The sequence below is a fragment of the Candoia aspera genome, chromosome 1 (assembly GCF_035149785.1).
Source record: "Candoia aspera isolate rCanAsp1 chromosome 1, rCanAsp1.hap2, whole genome shotgun sequence".
NCBI lineage: Eukaryota > Metazoa > Chordata > Lepidosauria > Squamata > Boidae > Candoia > Candoia aspera.
The window spans coordinates 304,719,347-304,736,711 of record NC_086153.1 but is presented as its reverse complement, the minus strand read 5'-3'; the positions used below and the strand labels follow the sequence as shown (position 1 = coordinate 304,736,711).

Here is a 17,365-nt window from a genome sequence, read left to right as displayed (position 1 = left end):
TTTTCATATTAATAATGCCGTTAAAAAACAACATAGTACGCATTCAATAATATATTTTGTAGCTGGCTTCACAGCCAGCTTCTGACAAGCAGAGTCAGTGAGGAAGCTGGCAGGAAGTCGCAAATCATGGTCATGTGACATCATGCTTAACAGTCGCTGTGATTTGTTTAACGACCGCAGCCGGAACTGATATTGTGAGTCAGGCACAGACACATGATATTTCACTTTACGACCAGGTTGCTTAGCGACAGCATTGCCAGTCCCAATTGCTATTTCCTTCCCTTTGGCCAGTTCTCAGCTTATAATAAATGCCAAGCTACCTTTCCAATCAGCATCTTTCTTCCCCTTGTGCTTGCCATAAGACAGGAGTGGAGAGGATTAGTAACAGTGTATACACGTCTGATTTCTGTTCTTTATTTTAGTAACCGTTAAAACCTTGCTTCCTGTAAAGGAAGCCAAGATTTTCCTACAAATAACATTTGCAGAATAGAGCCAAACATTTTCGAACATGAGAGGATGGGCAAGTGAGGGATGGAGCCATTAAGCTGCATGTAAACAAGTGGCTGGACTTTCCACATTTCTCATTCTCAGGTAAACATGATGGCGCTGGCTTCTTCTCTTCTGCTTCAGGGTAGATATGCATATGTACCCTCTAGGGTGTTTGCCTTACAGCTCAACAAAAATATATGCATTCGTGTCTCTTGCAAACTACGAAGAGCTCTTTCTCCTATACATTTCTTCCCCAGTGTCCACTGTTACCGCATGGTCTAAGCTGATCTAAGCAATTCCATCCTAAACATAGCAGCAGGGTATGCACACTTACCTGGGAGAAAGGACCATTACACTCAATAGGATTTTGTGTGGAGTCAGCCTCCATGGTTTCATGCTTGATAAGCCCAGCATAAACGTCCCGTCTTCTTGTGTTCAGCTATTTCATCCCTATCTTGTTTTTATTGTTTTATCTTCTTTTTCTTTTCCTTCCTAATGCAGCTTCCTTTTCATCTCAACTAATTACAGTCTTTTCTCTGCCTTTTTCTTGTAATAGAAGATGGGATATATACAGTATGAATGTGTTTGTACATACACATGTCTATATATGTAAGGGAAAATGGTTTATATGTGAATATGCTGTTGGGTGATCAACTATTTTTATAGGTTATAGGCAATTAATTTAAATATTATCTGTAAATATTTTACAGAAAAATTACATACTTAAATTAATAGTACTTTAATATTTTTCCTGGTCTTGCTTTTTTTTTCAGTGAGATCTCTTCTGTGTGTGCGCGCGTGTGTATATATACACACACACATGCATGCACATGCAGACATATACATGCAAAAATCTATGAGTATGTTGCCTGTAGATACTTATTGGGGCAAGGAGGGAAATCTCCAGGATTGGAGATGGCAGTCTTAAATTGACAAAATAGGGCAACTGAGCATTATAATTATGTGTATATCAGTGTCTATATCTGGGTACCTAAAATGAAGACCTGATTTTAAGAAGATTCTCCTTATACACACAGACACAACACACACACACATTCTATATTATGTTCCTTTCTTTTTTTTTAACTGATCTTAAAATTAAGACTCTCTTTTTAGTAAATAACCTTTGCAGAAGCAGATTTTCTGAGATTGAATTGATACTCCATTTTTCATCCATTAAAGTAAGCTTGTGTGTTGGTATTCATGATGAATAATGAACTTATTATCATTAAATACTATGTATTTGGGTAATTTGTAGAGCCTATGCTTCATCCCATAGCAGTCCCTATATATCCTGCAATCTGCATATGGCCATGAGGCAAAAATGGTCTGTTAGCTATTGCTGCTTTTGTGGGTTTTTTGATCAGCATATGTAAGGTAATATTTGAACAGAAGCTGATATTTTGTTTCTCATTTCGAGTTGACTTACACTTAGATGAATAGGATCACACACTAGAGGCACATTGTCTCTATCTGTTCTAATCCAAAATTACCTGAAATTATATAATAATATGAAAATAATCTGATTTTGTGTAGATACCTTCAGCCAAGATTGTGTGCTCTTTATGAAATTTTGATTTAGACCTATACTACAGAGTGAATATGAAACATTCATCTTCCCATGACTAGTTGCCATGGGAACATGGTACACAGTGCAGTATCATTTCAGTTCTGGTGATTTCTGCAGCAGATTTCCGTTGATCTTCTTTCTTAAGCAATATTCACATAACATAATCTTTACAAAATATTCTCTAATGGTTTACATATTGTACCTGTGTTCTGTTTCCTTGTGTATTGTTTTTATTTAATGTATGTTTTAAAGTATTTCTTAATTCTTATATTTTGTACTTATTCTGTAGAATTGAAATGGTATTTTACTAGCCAAAACTTGATGTGTGTCCCCCCCGCAAAAAACCCTAAAATATTCTCATTCCTTACTAGGAAAAGAATGTGTTGCTACAGAATTATTACAATTCCAGAGAAAAAGTCTTCCTTTCCCCCTATTTTTCCAATCTTCCTTGGAGTAGATCAGACAAGAAGCTGGGAAGTGGAGAAGCTTTTTCTGCTTTTTTTCTGGAAAAAAATAAAAAGGGGGAAATTAATTGTATCCAATGATAATTGGATAATGCCTTAAATGTCAGGCTAAACAAGCAGTTGTCAAAAGTAGTAATGGCTGAGCTGCACTGCAAGCCAAGCTTTTGTCCAAGTAAGAAAATACTTATTTGTGAAAATACTTGAATATAAGTATTCAAAGAGCACTTCAGCTTTTTTTTCTACTTTATGGTATCAAATGGTTTTATATTCAGTGGTGCACTTATATTATTGGGATATTGGTCAAAATATCTTTAAATAACATCAAAAGAAAACAGAAAACAAAGTAAAAAGATTGAAACAAAATGGAACCTATGGGAAATAGAAAGTGTCTTAGATGTGTCTGAGTATTTAAGATAGAGATTCATTTATCTTATTACTATGCATGCTTATTGCTATGCTTTTGTTTTGATGTTGTTGATGTCCTTAGCAACAAGCAGTAAAAATGTGGATTAATGACGAAAAAGTAATTGAAGAAAATGGCCTGTGCATTAATAGTTCCATAATCATTCCTTCCCAGTTAAAAGACAAACAGTTAAGTATTATCTGTCTTCACTATAATTTTACTCCTCTCTGCCAACTAAACTAACAAAAAATAGTCTGCCTACATCTTGTTGTTGTTGTTTATTCATTCAGTCGCTTCCGACTCTTTGTGACTTCATGGACCAGCCCACGCCAGAGCTTCCTGTCGGTCGTCAACACCCCCAGCTCCCCCAGGGACGAGTCTGTCACCTCTAGAATATCATCCATCCACCTTGCCCTTGGTTGGCCCCTCTTCCTTTCACCTTCCACTCTCCCTAGCATCAGCATCTTCTCCATGGTGTTCTGTCTTTTCATTATGTGGCCAAAGTATTTCAGTTTGGCCTTTAATATCATTCCCTCAAGTGAGCAGTCTGGCTTTATTTCCTGGAGTATGGACTGGTTTGATCTTCTTGCAGTCCAAGGCATTCTCAGAGTTTTCCTCCAACACCACAGTTCCAAAGCATCGATCTTCCTTCTCTCAGCCTTCCTTATGGTCCAGCTCTCGCAGCCATATGTTACTACAGGGAACACCATTGCTTTAACTATGCAGACCTTTGTTGTCAGTGTGATGTCTCTGCTCTTAACTATTTTATTGAGATTTGTCATTGCTCTTCTCCCCAGGATTAAATGTCTTCTGATTTCCTGACTGCAGTCAGCATCTGCAGTAATCTTTGCACCTAGAAATACAAAGTCTTTCACTGCCTCTACGTTTTCTCCCTCTATTTGCCAGTTATCAATCAAGCTGGTTGCCATAATCTTGGTTTTTTTGAGGTTTAGCTGCAAGCCAGCTTTTGCACTTTCTTCTTTCACCTTCATCATAAGGCTCCTCAGCTCCTCTTCGCTTTCAGCCATCCAAGTGGTATCATCTGCATATCTGAGATTGTTAATGTTTCTTCCAGCAATTTTAACTCCAGCCTTGGATTCCTCAAGCCCAGCGTGTCACATGATGTGTTCTGCGTACAAGTTGAATAGGTAGGGTGAGACTATACAGCCCTGCCGTACTCCTTTCCCAATCTTAAACCAGTCCATTGTTCCAGTGGTCTGTTCTTACCATTGCTACTTGGTCATTATATAGATTCCTCAGGAGGCAGAAAAGATGAGTTGGTATCCCCATACCGCTAAGAACTTGCCACAATTTGTTATGGTTCACACAGTCAAAGGCTTTAGAATAGTCAATAAAACAGAAATAGATATTTTTCTGAAACTCCCTGGCTTTTTCCATTATCCAGTGGATATTGGCAATTTGGTCCCTAGTTCCTCTGCCTTTTCTAAACCCAGCTTGTACATCTGGCAATTCTCGCTCCATGAATTGCTGAAGTCTACCTTGCAGGATCTTGAGCATTACCTTACTGGCATGTGAGATGAGTGCCACTGTTCGATAGTTTGAACATTCTTTAGTGTTTCCCTTTTTTGGTATGGGGATATAAGTTGATTTTTTCCAATCTGATGGCCATTCTTGTGTTTTCCAAATTTGCTGGCATATAGCATGCATTACCTTGACAGCATCATCTCACAAGATTTTGAACAGTTCAGCTGTGATGCCGCCGTCTCCTGCTGCCTTGTTATTAGCAATGCTTCTTAAGACCCATTCAACCTCACTCTTCAGGATGTCTGGTTCTAGCTCACTGACCACACCGTCAAAGCTATCCCCGATATTGTTATCCTTCCTATACAGGTCTTCCGTATATTCTTGCCACCTTTTCTTGATCTCTTCTTCTTCTGTTAGGTCCTTGCCATCTTTGTTTTTGATCATACCCATGTTGGCCTGGAATTTACCTCCAATGTTTCTAATTTTCTGGAAGAGGTCTCTTGTCCTTCCTATTCTATTGTCATCTTCCACTTCTGTGCATTGCTTGTTTAAAAATAATTCCTTATCTCTTCTGGCTAACCTCTGGAACTTTGCATTTAATTGGGCATATCTCCCCCTATCACTGTTGCCTTTTGCTTTCCTTCTTTCTTGGGCTACTTCTAGTGTCTCAGCGGACAGCCATTTTGCCTTCTTGGTTTTAATTTCATATTTAAATCATAAGAAGTATATTTTTTGTATTTTTTAACTTCTAGACTCTTTGATTTCCCAATATTGGATATTCCAATTCTTCATTCTACAATTTAGATATATAACTTGCATTTTACTTTTTAATTCCTTATAGAATTGGATTTGCTTAAATTAAAGCAATGCACCTAGTAAAGCATCCAGGCCATACTGTTTAGTTAGTACCTGTTCCATTGTCTGTATAGCTAAGTAAATGATGTCAGTAAATCATATTCAAATAGCAATCTCTCAAAGTCTTTAAAACACCAATCAACTGATTTAAAGTATTGATCTCATATTTGGCCAAAGCATTTCAACCATCAGTACATATTTCCCACTATTTTCAAATATGGTTTATTTGACAATATCAGTTTCTCATATGAATTGGGATTAAAATATAATTGCTTAGCTTTTAATGACCAAATGTGTCTGGAAGCTTTCAAGGCTGGAGGTGAAGACTCCTTTCTAATATATCTGGACCATAAAACCTGCCAAGATTTCCAGGTATTATTCATTTACTCTCCAAGAATGTCCAGAAAGAGGAATACTCATATAAGGTCTTGTTCTAGAAAAAAATATATGTTAAAATAAAAGCCCAGTGATACAGTTGAAAATCTAGTGGGTTAAAACCACTTTCATCATAAAATAATCTGAGTTTGGCCAAGGATATTTGAGGGACTTTAGCTTGCCATAAAAAAAAAATCCTCATTAATTTATCTATCCATGTAAAATACCTAATGGGGATTAACATTGGAATCTTTCTTAAAATATACATTAATCTTGCCCCAGAGACTTAATGGAAGTTTAACCATCAGTTTATATCTACTGAAGTTGCCTGTATATATTAAGACATGTTTAATTCAAGATACTGTGATTCATTTCAAGAAAAATATAAACCCAAATATTTAGAATCTATCCATACAGTATTGTCAATCATAATCTTTTGCAGTAGTCTATAGATATAGTGGATCCCGAAGGCAGCCAGTTAGACTGGTTCCAGTTAATGGAATAACAAGAATATAAACCATATTGCTATGCAATTTCAGTAAGCTGTAGTAATGACATTAGATAATGATCAAGGATAGCCATCTCATCAGCATATAAGAACAATTTATATTGAGTATTAAATTCCCCCACACCCTTAAAATCTTGGCACTGTCTAAAATAAGAAGCCAATGGTTAAAGAACCAAATTGAAGATTGAAGGAGATAAGAGCATCTTTGACGAGTACATGATATAACTTGAGGTCTTCAAACAGAGGCTGGATAGTCATCTGTCTGAATTGCTTTAACAGATCCTTCACCAAGAACAGGGTTGGACTCAATTACTTCTGAGATCTCTTCCACTGCTGTGACTATTATTCTATCATCTAATTGCAGGAAAAATTCATTGGAGCATTACAGATACAGTGTTTTGAAGGAATTCCTTACTTACAACAATTTGAATATAAAAAAAGGTGCATTGAATTCCATTGCAATGCATTGGCTTATTCCACATGACCATAGGAAATCATTGGAAGATTTTTAGAGATCTGTGTCCACATTCTAATATTTGCAGTACATTAGATATTCTATATTTTAAGAAAATACAGAGATCAAAATATTTGTTCAAATAGTGGTCTTCCTAACTATTGTCATTTAATTTTATTCAAAACTTTTGTTATGTAGGTTTCTTACAACAGAATACATTTATAATACCTGCAGTTTCGTCAATATTGCTCACTAAAGAATAGAGAAGATTAATGAATCCTAACCCACCCACCCCCTGCCTTGTAAAATTTCTCTGTGTAAATGATGGAAATTCAAGTGTCTATCTACAGAGGAGATAAATAATATGCCTATACATATCATCCAATAGCCTGCAGACATTATCAAATTCCTTCCAAAATTAGAAATTACTGGCCCTTTTCTAATAAACAAATAAACAAATATTTAAGGGAGTCTGATTTTACAATCCCTGCACTATTTATCCAAAATTGGGTTGCTTTCATCTTCTGAAACATGTCTCAGGATCCTGCACATGTCATCTCAAGCAAGTCAATAATTAATTTTCCCATAGTAGTCAATGGAAAACATAAGTATTACTTTGAATTGGGCCCATTGTCAAGGCCATCAAAAAAATAAGGAAAAATTATTTCATTTAAGCAGGTTTTTAATTCCAAAACAATTAAATGTGAAGAGAGTAGCACACTGATATTTACTTCTTTGTTCAAGTATTGTACGAAGCCAATTATGTGTTACCAACATCAATTGGGACTGGCAACTCCATTGCTAAACAACGTGGTTAAGTGAACTGGCAGGTGACCACACCTGACTTACAATGTCAGTTCTGCTGTGGTTGTTAAGCAAATCACCACAGGTCGTTAAGCATGGCATCACATGACCATGACTTGTGACTTCCTGCTGGCTTCCCCATTGACTTTGCTTGGTGGAAGCTGGTTATGAATGTCGCAAATGACAATCACATGATTGTGGGACACTGTGATGATCATAAATGCACACTGGCTGCGAAGCACCCAAATTGCGAACACGTGACTGCAAGGATGCTATGATGGCCACAAGTTCAAGGACCAGTCATAACCCTACTTTTTCAGCGCCGTAGTAACTTTGAACGGTTGCTGAACAAGGCATTTGATAAGTGAGAACTACTAGTATATGTATTAATATTTGAGCCTTTCCCAAAATTAAAGTAGCTGAAGAAAAATTCTTAAGTTTGGCTTTAAACTTGTTTATAGTTTCTTTTCTCCTACAATAAGGTGATTAAGACCAATTGCAATCCTTGGCATGCTTTAAGTATATCCTTTAACTTATGTATTTAGAATACTACAGCTTCCTTTAGAGTTTTCTGTCTGTTTTCCAGCTGAATCTGCTATTATGAAACTTTCCTGAGTTTTTAAAATGTTTCCAATGGATTTATTTTTTTATTTATCATATTTCTTTACTGCCCATCTCGTGTTGCGACGACTCTGGATGATTCACAAAAGAATAATTTATTCTGTTAATCTTGTTCTATTTGTCTGATGCAGGGGTAGGCAACCTGACACTCTCCAGATGTTTTGGGCTGGTTCCCTACAGCCCAACATACTGATGTTAATAGTATAGAACTATAGGATTTGTAGTCCAGCCTGGAAGCTGCCATGTTACTTATCCCCAATATAGGGTGTACATACATACATCGTATTATTTGCTTGCACAACAAAAAATGTAAAGTTCAGAAAATGAATAAGAAATAGCCCCCCCCCAAAGGTTAAGATAACCTGATCAAAGGTTATCTGATCAGAGAAAAGAAAAAGAAATATATTTAAATCTAGTTTATTCTTCTGATCTTCATTGATAGAATTTGTTGGCATGTTTCTTACAATTCTGAGATGGGAAACCCAAGAAAATTGTAGTTTAAAAAACTTCTGTCCCCACTGAAATCCCTCCCCAAGCCCCTCAGCCTCCCCAAAACTGCTACATGTAGTCCTCAGCCACTAAAAAGTTGCCCAACTATGCTATAGAGTATATTGCACCTAAAATCATGCTTTCCCCAGCAATTGTAGTTGTTTATTAGGTGCCTCGACAACACAGACTAGGTACTATAAACCCCCAATTGAGTTATTCTGAAGAACCATGGTATCAGTGCCATTGCTATCACAAACCAGCTTTGGTACATCAGTGCACATGCTAGGAACTACTTTTTCTTTGCCATGTGTCTTGTATTGGCTATCCAGTGGACCTGAAGAAGGGAGATAACTTAGAAGTGCCCTCTGGGCAGAAAGGCAAGATACAAATGGAATAAACCATTGTAACTGCATTTTTCATAAATAAAGCTCCAGCTATCAAGTTGAAAAGTTGAACTACTTATCGAAGTGATGAGCAAATCTTAGATGTACTATGTAATCACCCCTCACTAAATCCTTCTTATAATTTGTAATCAAGCACTCATTATATTGTATAGGAGTTTTGACCTATTCTTACATGGTGAACTGCATCAATTCAATAACATTTGAGGGGCATCTAGCATAAACTGATCATTTGTGGTCCTGCCAGAACATTTCTATGGGATTTAGGTCTGAGCACTGACATGGCCATTCTGACCCACTGAATTTGTTGTTTGTACACTTTTGTGTAGATTTGCTTGTATGTTTGAGATCATTGTTTTGCTTCATGACCCACTTGAACTTCAGTTTCAGGTGACAGACAGATAGTCTGATATTTCCTGTAGAGTTCTGTGATACAGGCTTCCCTCAGTCATCCATGTCCCTGAGGAGCAAAGGATTCCCAATTGTGATGCCACCATCTTTGTGTTGACAGTTTATATGAGATGGTTTATGGTGGAATTAAGTGTTTGGCTTTTGATAGACATAACTAAACATATACAGCTTGAAAAGTTCTGCTTTTGACTAATCTGTCCATAAAACATTTCTACAGAATTCAACTAGGTACTTTTTGACAAACTTGACAAAAATATCATTTTTCTACTAAGCCATGGTTTTTATCTTGCTACTCCCATAAATCCCATACTTACCCAGTGCTTTTCTGATGGTGTAGTCATGAACACAGACCTTAGCTGAAGGGGCCTGTAGATCTTGGTTTTGCTGTTTTGGGTTTCTTTTTAACTTCCTGGATGATTTTATGTTGTGCTTTAGAGTGTTTTTGGTGACATGGCCACACTTGGGAAGATTCACTATTGGCTTAAATCTTCATTTCAACACTAAGTTCTGGAGTCTCTGAACTTTAGAAATTTATTTATCAGATTTATTATAGCTGCCCCACTTCAAAAGACTGGGTGGTTTATAACATCCCATATGCAGTTTAAAACAATTAAAAACATAACCACAAAGCATAACAGCCCAGACAAAATCAGTCATAACAGTCCAACCCCCTCCCAATGGGTTTGTACCCTTTACCAGCTAATAAGTAACAAATTGTGCATGCCGCCCAGAGTCACATGCAAGTGAGATGGGCGGCTATATAAATTCAATAAACAAATAAAAATAAATATTTTTTTCAATATAGAGGTCTTTGGAAATTTATTTTGAACAGGGCATTATGCCTCTAGAATCTGTATTAGAATGACTTCACTAAGATTAGAGGAGTAAAAGGTGAGATTTATATAATGTAGGAATGCCCCAAATCTGCGCTAAGAGACCAGGTCAGAGAACTGGTCTAAGTTATTTCTTCAATTGAATTGACTGAACTGGGGACAGTGGGGGGTGTTAATGATACTTTTTCACACTGGCCCATCATGTTAGATGACGTTGTTTATAAAATAAATTAAGCAAGCATCAAAATTTAATGTTACCTGTTCATTCACATTTTTATTTATTAGGAGGATCCACATGAAACTCTGAAAACATTCAGTGGCAAAAATACAGAAACATAAAAAAAAATACAAAAGGGAGCAAACACTTTTTCACAGAACCGTAGATGAATCTATATGGATACTGGCAAAAGCGAAATCTGTGAAAAATGGATGGGTAAGGAAAAGAACAGAGGAAAAAGAGGATTAAATCATTTTGAGATTTTCTTCAATGGGAGGTGGAACACAAATGTTTTAAATAAATATCTAACAAAAAGATGAGAGCCAAGATCATAAGTAGTGTGGAAAGACAGAAGAATGATCAGCATTTGCGAAGAGATTATGAGAACTTGGTTGAGAATCCTGATTTGATATTTGCCTTGTAGAAAGCCTGTATATTCTGCTGCTGTTAGCATTAGAAACCATAGATAGGGTATTCACACTTTACTATTAAGGCAATACTTGAAAAACTTCTTAAATCGGTGGTTATTAAAGAACTTTACTGTTTATATTTTGAAAAAAGTACAAATAATTGGAAAAGTGTAAGTAAGATTGAAAGTGGAGTTTACTTCCATTTGTCTGTACGTTTTAATATATTTAATCTGTCATTAATATGTATGTATGTAGTAGAAAAGTCTTTGAAATTTCTGTCTGTGCTACCTTTAATTTTTTTCTGCCATTTCATAATCACAGACTTATGAGGGCAAAACCAACACTTTTTCTTCTTCCTTTTAGAAAAGGCTGAATTCATTTTGCTTTGCACAGCACTTCGAAAGTTCACATAGGAAGAAATATTTAATAACTGTCTATTACCAGTTGGGAACACTGCTTACACAAGTATTTGTAGAACTTTTAGAAAACTGCTATCCTACCAACACTGCGTCCACAACTGGAAATAAAAATTCCCACTGCTTACTAGAAACTATTACCTGGGAGAAAATTACTGTATCCTAGTTAACTATGATGACATTAGCAGTAAAGTTTGTTGCCGAGTAACAGATGTGAAAGTGTTAGGTAGAAAATAGTGGTAGTTGTTTTGATGTTCTAGGAATTGTAAAAACCCATTCTTCCATGAAATTGCCTAGTAAAAATTATTGTGTATGGCTTACTTTTTAAAAGTGTGTCTATTTAGTTTTTCATAATATTATCATCTCTAGTGAATACATATAAACAATAAAAGGCAAAAATATGCAATCCCATCCTGAATAAAATGCAGCCATATAAAACATTTCAGTTCAAAACTGTTAACTGAAAACAATGTAAAAACAACAACATAAATCATTGCAACTCCAGAGTTCTCCTTATTGTCTCAACCAAAACATTATATTATTATGGCTGAGAAATAAAATGGTATGAAAAACATGTTAAATACATGAAGTCTTTTCAATTTTTAAAAAAAAATGTTATCTAGAAAAAGAACCATGAGTAGAATCTGGCGTAGCATTGCTTTCTCTAAGCTCAAGAGGTTTGTTACAAAGAAAAATGGTTTAAGCAGAGATGGCCTAGGCCATGAATCTTTCCTCCTGGGAGTTGTAGGAAAGACACATCTGATTGCCTTTCTATATTATGTATTGCACACCCATTCACTTCTCAAGCAACCATTTGAAAACAGGTAAGTGGAGTTCCACTAGGTGGGGTTATCCTGACAGATTACTTATTGGGATAGGCCAGTGTTCCTCAGCAACTTTAAGATGTGTGGACTTCAACTCCCAGAATTCCCTATTCACAGGGAATTCTGGGAGTTGAAGTCCACACATCTTAAAGTCACTAACATTGAGAAACACTGGGGAAGGCTAAGCTTGACACTGCTGGTCAAACATCCACATTCCCATTACACTTTGGAAACGTCAGGCATTCTTACAGCAATATGTTTGTAAAACTATTGATGGCAATCATGATTCCTGTTGTAAGGTTGTAGGTGCTGGCCCCCATCAACCCACAGCCATCCTACACATGGAGATGCATTTTGTTGGCAACGGGATGTGCTGGCAGCTACAGTGGAAGACACTCTCAATCTTGGCCTGGAATTAGCAATGTGGTTTGCCTACTACTGTTAGCAGTAAAAAGTAGGATTGGATAATGCCTAAACAGGGCCACAAGTTCCCCATTTCTGATTCAAAACGTGTTTATTTTAGCCCATATTTCAGGGTGCTTGTTTTCACTCTTCTGTCTCCCTCCCATGTTCCGGGGGTTGAAATCTGTAAGTGAAATGAAGCTGAGCCAAAAGTTGGTCCTTGATACTAAGCACTACAGCTTTGCAACTTATTTCAAAGTATCAAAATATCACTGTTCGTTAAATTTCTGGTAGTCGTGTTGGTAGGTATGTGAGTGAAACCAGCAAGAAAACTCAACCAAACAAATAGGAACAGCTTACATTTTGTGCTACCTCACATTTTTATGTCAAAGAATATAGTCTCCTTGTTGACAATATTCTTTCATGGGCTGTCTGCTCTTATTGTTGTATTTTGTTTATATCGTTCCTTCTGAAATGGAACCTGGTTTGGTCATGATATTTTAAATGTTTTCAATCATGGATAAAAATAAAATTGTAAAAAGAAACATATTTAAGTAATGGAATAATAGAACGAAAGGTAATGTTTTCATTTTGTCACATATAGTTTGCTTTATAATATATCTTTTTTTTTTAATGCTGAAGTGCATCAAGCTTTTGCTTCCATTCTGTGGAAATATTGTTAGAGGTGGCAGTCGGTGTCAAATTCAAAAGTGAAGCATTTTCGTTTTAGTATTGGAAATAGTATGAGAGTATTTTTATTTATTGGACATGGTATTTTATCTTCCCTTGTATAAATCTGCATTAAAATTTTAAAATTTATTATCAGTAGATCATGCAAACTGACTGTTGTTGTTTATTCGTTTAGTCGCTTCCGACTCTTTGTGACTTCATGGACCAGCCCACGCCAGAGCTTCCTGTCGGTCGTCAACACCCCCAGCTCCCCCAGCGACAAGTCCGTCACCTCTAGAATATCATCCACCCATCTTGCCCTTGGTCGGCCCCTCTTCCTTTTGCCCTCCATTCTCCCTAGCATCAGCATCTTCTCCAGGGTGTCCTGTCTTCTCATGATGTGGCCAATGTATTTCAGTTTTGCCTTTAATATCATTCCCTCAAATGAGCAGTCTGGCTTTATTTCCTGGAGGTGGACTGGTTTGATTTTGCAGTCCAAGGCACTCTCAGAATTTTCCTCCAACACCACAGTTCCAAAGCATCTATCTTCCTTCTCTCAGCCTCCTTATGGTCCAGCTCTCGCAGCCATATGTTACTACTGGGAATACCATTGCTTTAACTATGCGGACCTTTGTTGTCAGTGTGATGTCTCTGCTCTTAACTATTTTATTGAGATTTGTCATTGCTCTTCTCCCCAGGATTAAATGTCTTCTGATTTCCTGATTGCAGTCAGCATCTGCAGTAATCTTTGCACCTAGAAATACAAAGTCTTTCACTGCCTCTACGTTTTCTCCCTCTATTTGCCAGTTATCAATCAAGCTGGTTGCCATAATCTTGGTTTTTTTGAGGTTTAGCTGCAAGCCAGCTTTTGCACTTTCTTCTTTCACCTTCATCATAAGGCTCCTCAGCTCCTCTTCACTTTCAGCCATCCAAGTGGTATCGTCTGCATATCTGAGATTGTTAATGTTTCTTCCAGCGATTTTAACTCCAGCCTTGGATTCCTCAAGCCCAGCATGTCGCATGATGTGTTCTGTGTACAAGCTGAATAGGCAGGGTGAGAGTATACAGCCCTGCCATACACCTTTCCCAATCTTAAACCAGTCTGTTGTTCCGTGGTCTGTTCTTACTGTTGCTACTTGGTCCTTATACAGATTCTTCAGGAGGCATACAAGATGACTTGGTATCCCCATACCACTAAGAACTTGCCACAATTTGTTATGGCCCACACAGTCAAAGGCTTTAGAATAGTCAATCAAACAGAAATAGATGTTTTTCTGAAACTCCCTGGCTTTTTCCATTATCCAGCGGATATTGGCAGTTTGGTCCCTAGTTCCTCTGCCTTTTCTAAACCCAGCTTGTACATCTGGCAATTCTCGCTCCATGAATTGCTGAAGTCTGCCTTGCAGGATCTTGAGCATTACCTTACTGGCATGTGAGATGAGTGCCACTGTTCGATAGTTTGAACATTCTTTAGTGTTTCCCTTTTTTGGTATGGGGATATAAGTTGATTTTTTCCAGTCTGATGGCCATTTTGTGTTTTCCAAATTTGCTGGCATATAGCATGCAAGGGACGCGGTGGCGCTGCGGGTTAAACCACTGAGCTGCTGAGCTTGCCGATCGGAAGGTCGGCGGTTCGAATCCGCGTGCAGCCATTCAAAGAGACACAGATCAGACCCACCTTAACTTTTGGGGTTTATCTGTCTGGGTTTTCCCATGCTTCTTCAGTTTGTTAGGATTCTGACTTATGTAGCAGCAATAAACACTAGAGACCTACTCCTCGTCTCAGCGTGATTCCTGACAGTTAGGACATCAATCCTAACAAACTGAAGAAGCGTGGGAAAACCCAGACAGATAAACCCCAAAAGTTAAGGCGGGTCTGATCTGTGTCTCTTTGAATGGCTGCTTAATTCCTCAGTACTACGCATGCGTTTTCCCCCCTGGATAGAGGCCCCCTCCCGCTCGCCATCAGTACTCATGACAGCTTGCCCTGAATTCGAATTGAGATCATTCTATCATTTTTTGGATTGTATCCAAGCACTGCTTTAGCCACTTTACTATTAATTATGAAGGCTACTCCATTTCTTCTGTGGTCCTCTTGTCCACAGTAGTAGATCTGGTGGTCATTTGATGTGAAGTGGCCCATTCCAGTCCATTTCAGTTCACTGACGCCCAAAATGTCTATCCTTAATCTTGACATCTCACCAATAACCACATCCAATTTGCCCTGGCTCATAGATCTTACATTCCAGGTTCCAATGGTGTTTTGATCCTTAGAACATCAGATTCACCGTTCACCACCAGCACCGTTGGCCGCTAGCCGTCCTTTCGGCTTTGAGCTAGCTGCGTCATCACGTCTGGGGCTAGTTGAACTTATCCTCTGTTCCTCCCCAGTAGCATTTTGACCATCTTCCGACCTGGGGGTCTCATCTTCCGATGGTATACTGACATATCTCTGGTTGTACTGATCCATTGAGTTTTCACGGCAAGAATGCTGGGGTGGGTTGCCATTACCTTCCCCAGGGATCGCATTTAGTCTGATCTCTCTGTCATGACCTTCCCGTCTTGGGTGGCCCTTCACGGTTTAGCTCATGGCATCATTGAGGTGCTGAAGCTCCAGCACCACAACAAGGTAACAATCCTTTGCTGAAGGCAAACTGACTACTATTTTGTATATATGAATAAAACTCTTGCTTTATTCGTATACACATATAGGGACAAAATCAAGGTTAAAAAAAGGGGGAAGGCCCACTTATACAATTGGAAAGTTGGGGCTAATTTAAAAGGAAAAATTATGTAGAAAAAGCAAGTTTAGAGAAACCAAAAAGAATATTATTGAAAGTTTCCTCTCCTTTAAGAAGAATAAATACTTAGAGGGCCAATTTACATATATAATTTTTTGGCAAGAGATTGGTAGATAGAAATGTTATAATACAGAAATGTTGAAGAAGCAGACAGTTTTACATTCCTAAATAATGATATTTGGGAATAAGTTTCCACTATTATTGGTATTTCTGTGTTTTCATCTGACATATCAGGTTATTAAACACTGTTAGAGCGGTGATACTTAGATCTAACAGCTCACTGATGAGACCACTATGATTTCCTCTTTCTTCTCCTTTTCCTAGATTATTTTAGCTTCAAAGCCCAAAAGAAAAACTGTCAGTTCAAGATTCTAATTTGCAAAACTTACTTGCAGCAGTATAGACCTTCCGAGGGATCAAAATTGTTGCAATGTTAAACATGTTATAAGTCACATGTCCTTTATTTGGTTTTATACTATTAGCATAATAGGTTGCCCTCAATAACTTTGCAGGAAACCCATTCAAAGATTTTACCCTCCTGGCATCTTACCCTAGTTAATATATCATTTATTATGAAAACAAACACATAAGAAATCTAAACATTCAATTTTGGAGGGGTTGACAGGATGAAGTACCTTTTTACATCTGTGAAGGTCATGGTCAAAAGTTAGTAAATTTTAGAATATGATATTTCAGGAAATTGCATTAATTGCTAATCAAAGAATAGGGAAAACATTTATGCCTTTTATCATTAGTTCCGATAATGATACAAATCTGAAATGCAAAGCACTATTACAATTTTTATGAATGGCTGCTAGATTAGTAATAGCAAAATATTGGAAACTTCTAGAAGGGGCACGTAAGAAAAATTGGTATGATAACATATGGTCTAGTGCAATAATGGAAAAATTAACATATAAATTGAAATCAGATGAAGAAAATAAGGGAGAAAAATACTTTTTTCTGTATGGTATGATTTTATAAAATACTCTGATAATGAAAACAGTAATCAACCACCTATTTCATATTATGAGAAACTATGAAAGATATAAGTGTTGTAAATTCAATATATGTGTGTGTGTTATTAATATTAACTATACTCTTGCTTTGGTGTTAAAATGTATTGATCTGAATGAAGTTTCATTTCTACAGTTATAAAATATATCTATGTCATGTGTTTTTAGCATAATGTTCAAAACTGCTGTTAAGTCTACTGTTTTACTTTGTAAACTCTGTTTGTGTGTGTGTTTGTCCTACTTAGGTAGCATCAGTAGTAGGCATCTGCACAGATAGTAAATGAGTTCTGCTTAGCAGTGAGTAAGATATTCAGCGTGTACACTGATATTCATAATCATAACTTAGGGGCAGTTTGTGGTGAAAAAAGACCTTGAAAAGTGATATTTTTAAACAATCTAAATTTGTTTTAAATAACAGGAGATGAATGAAAGATAGGATACGTAACAA

At 37.1% G+C, this 17,365-nt stretch overlaps 1 protein-coding gene across 3 annotated transcripts in view; it reads left to right on the top strand.

Moving 5' to 3' along the window:
• EFCAB11 (EF-hand calcium binding domain 11) overlaps positions 1-17,365 on the top strand; it is a 48,755-nt gene that overhangs the window by 15,106 nt on the left and 16,284 nt on the right. The window lies entirely within an intron of this gene.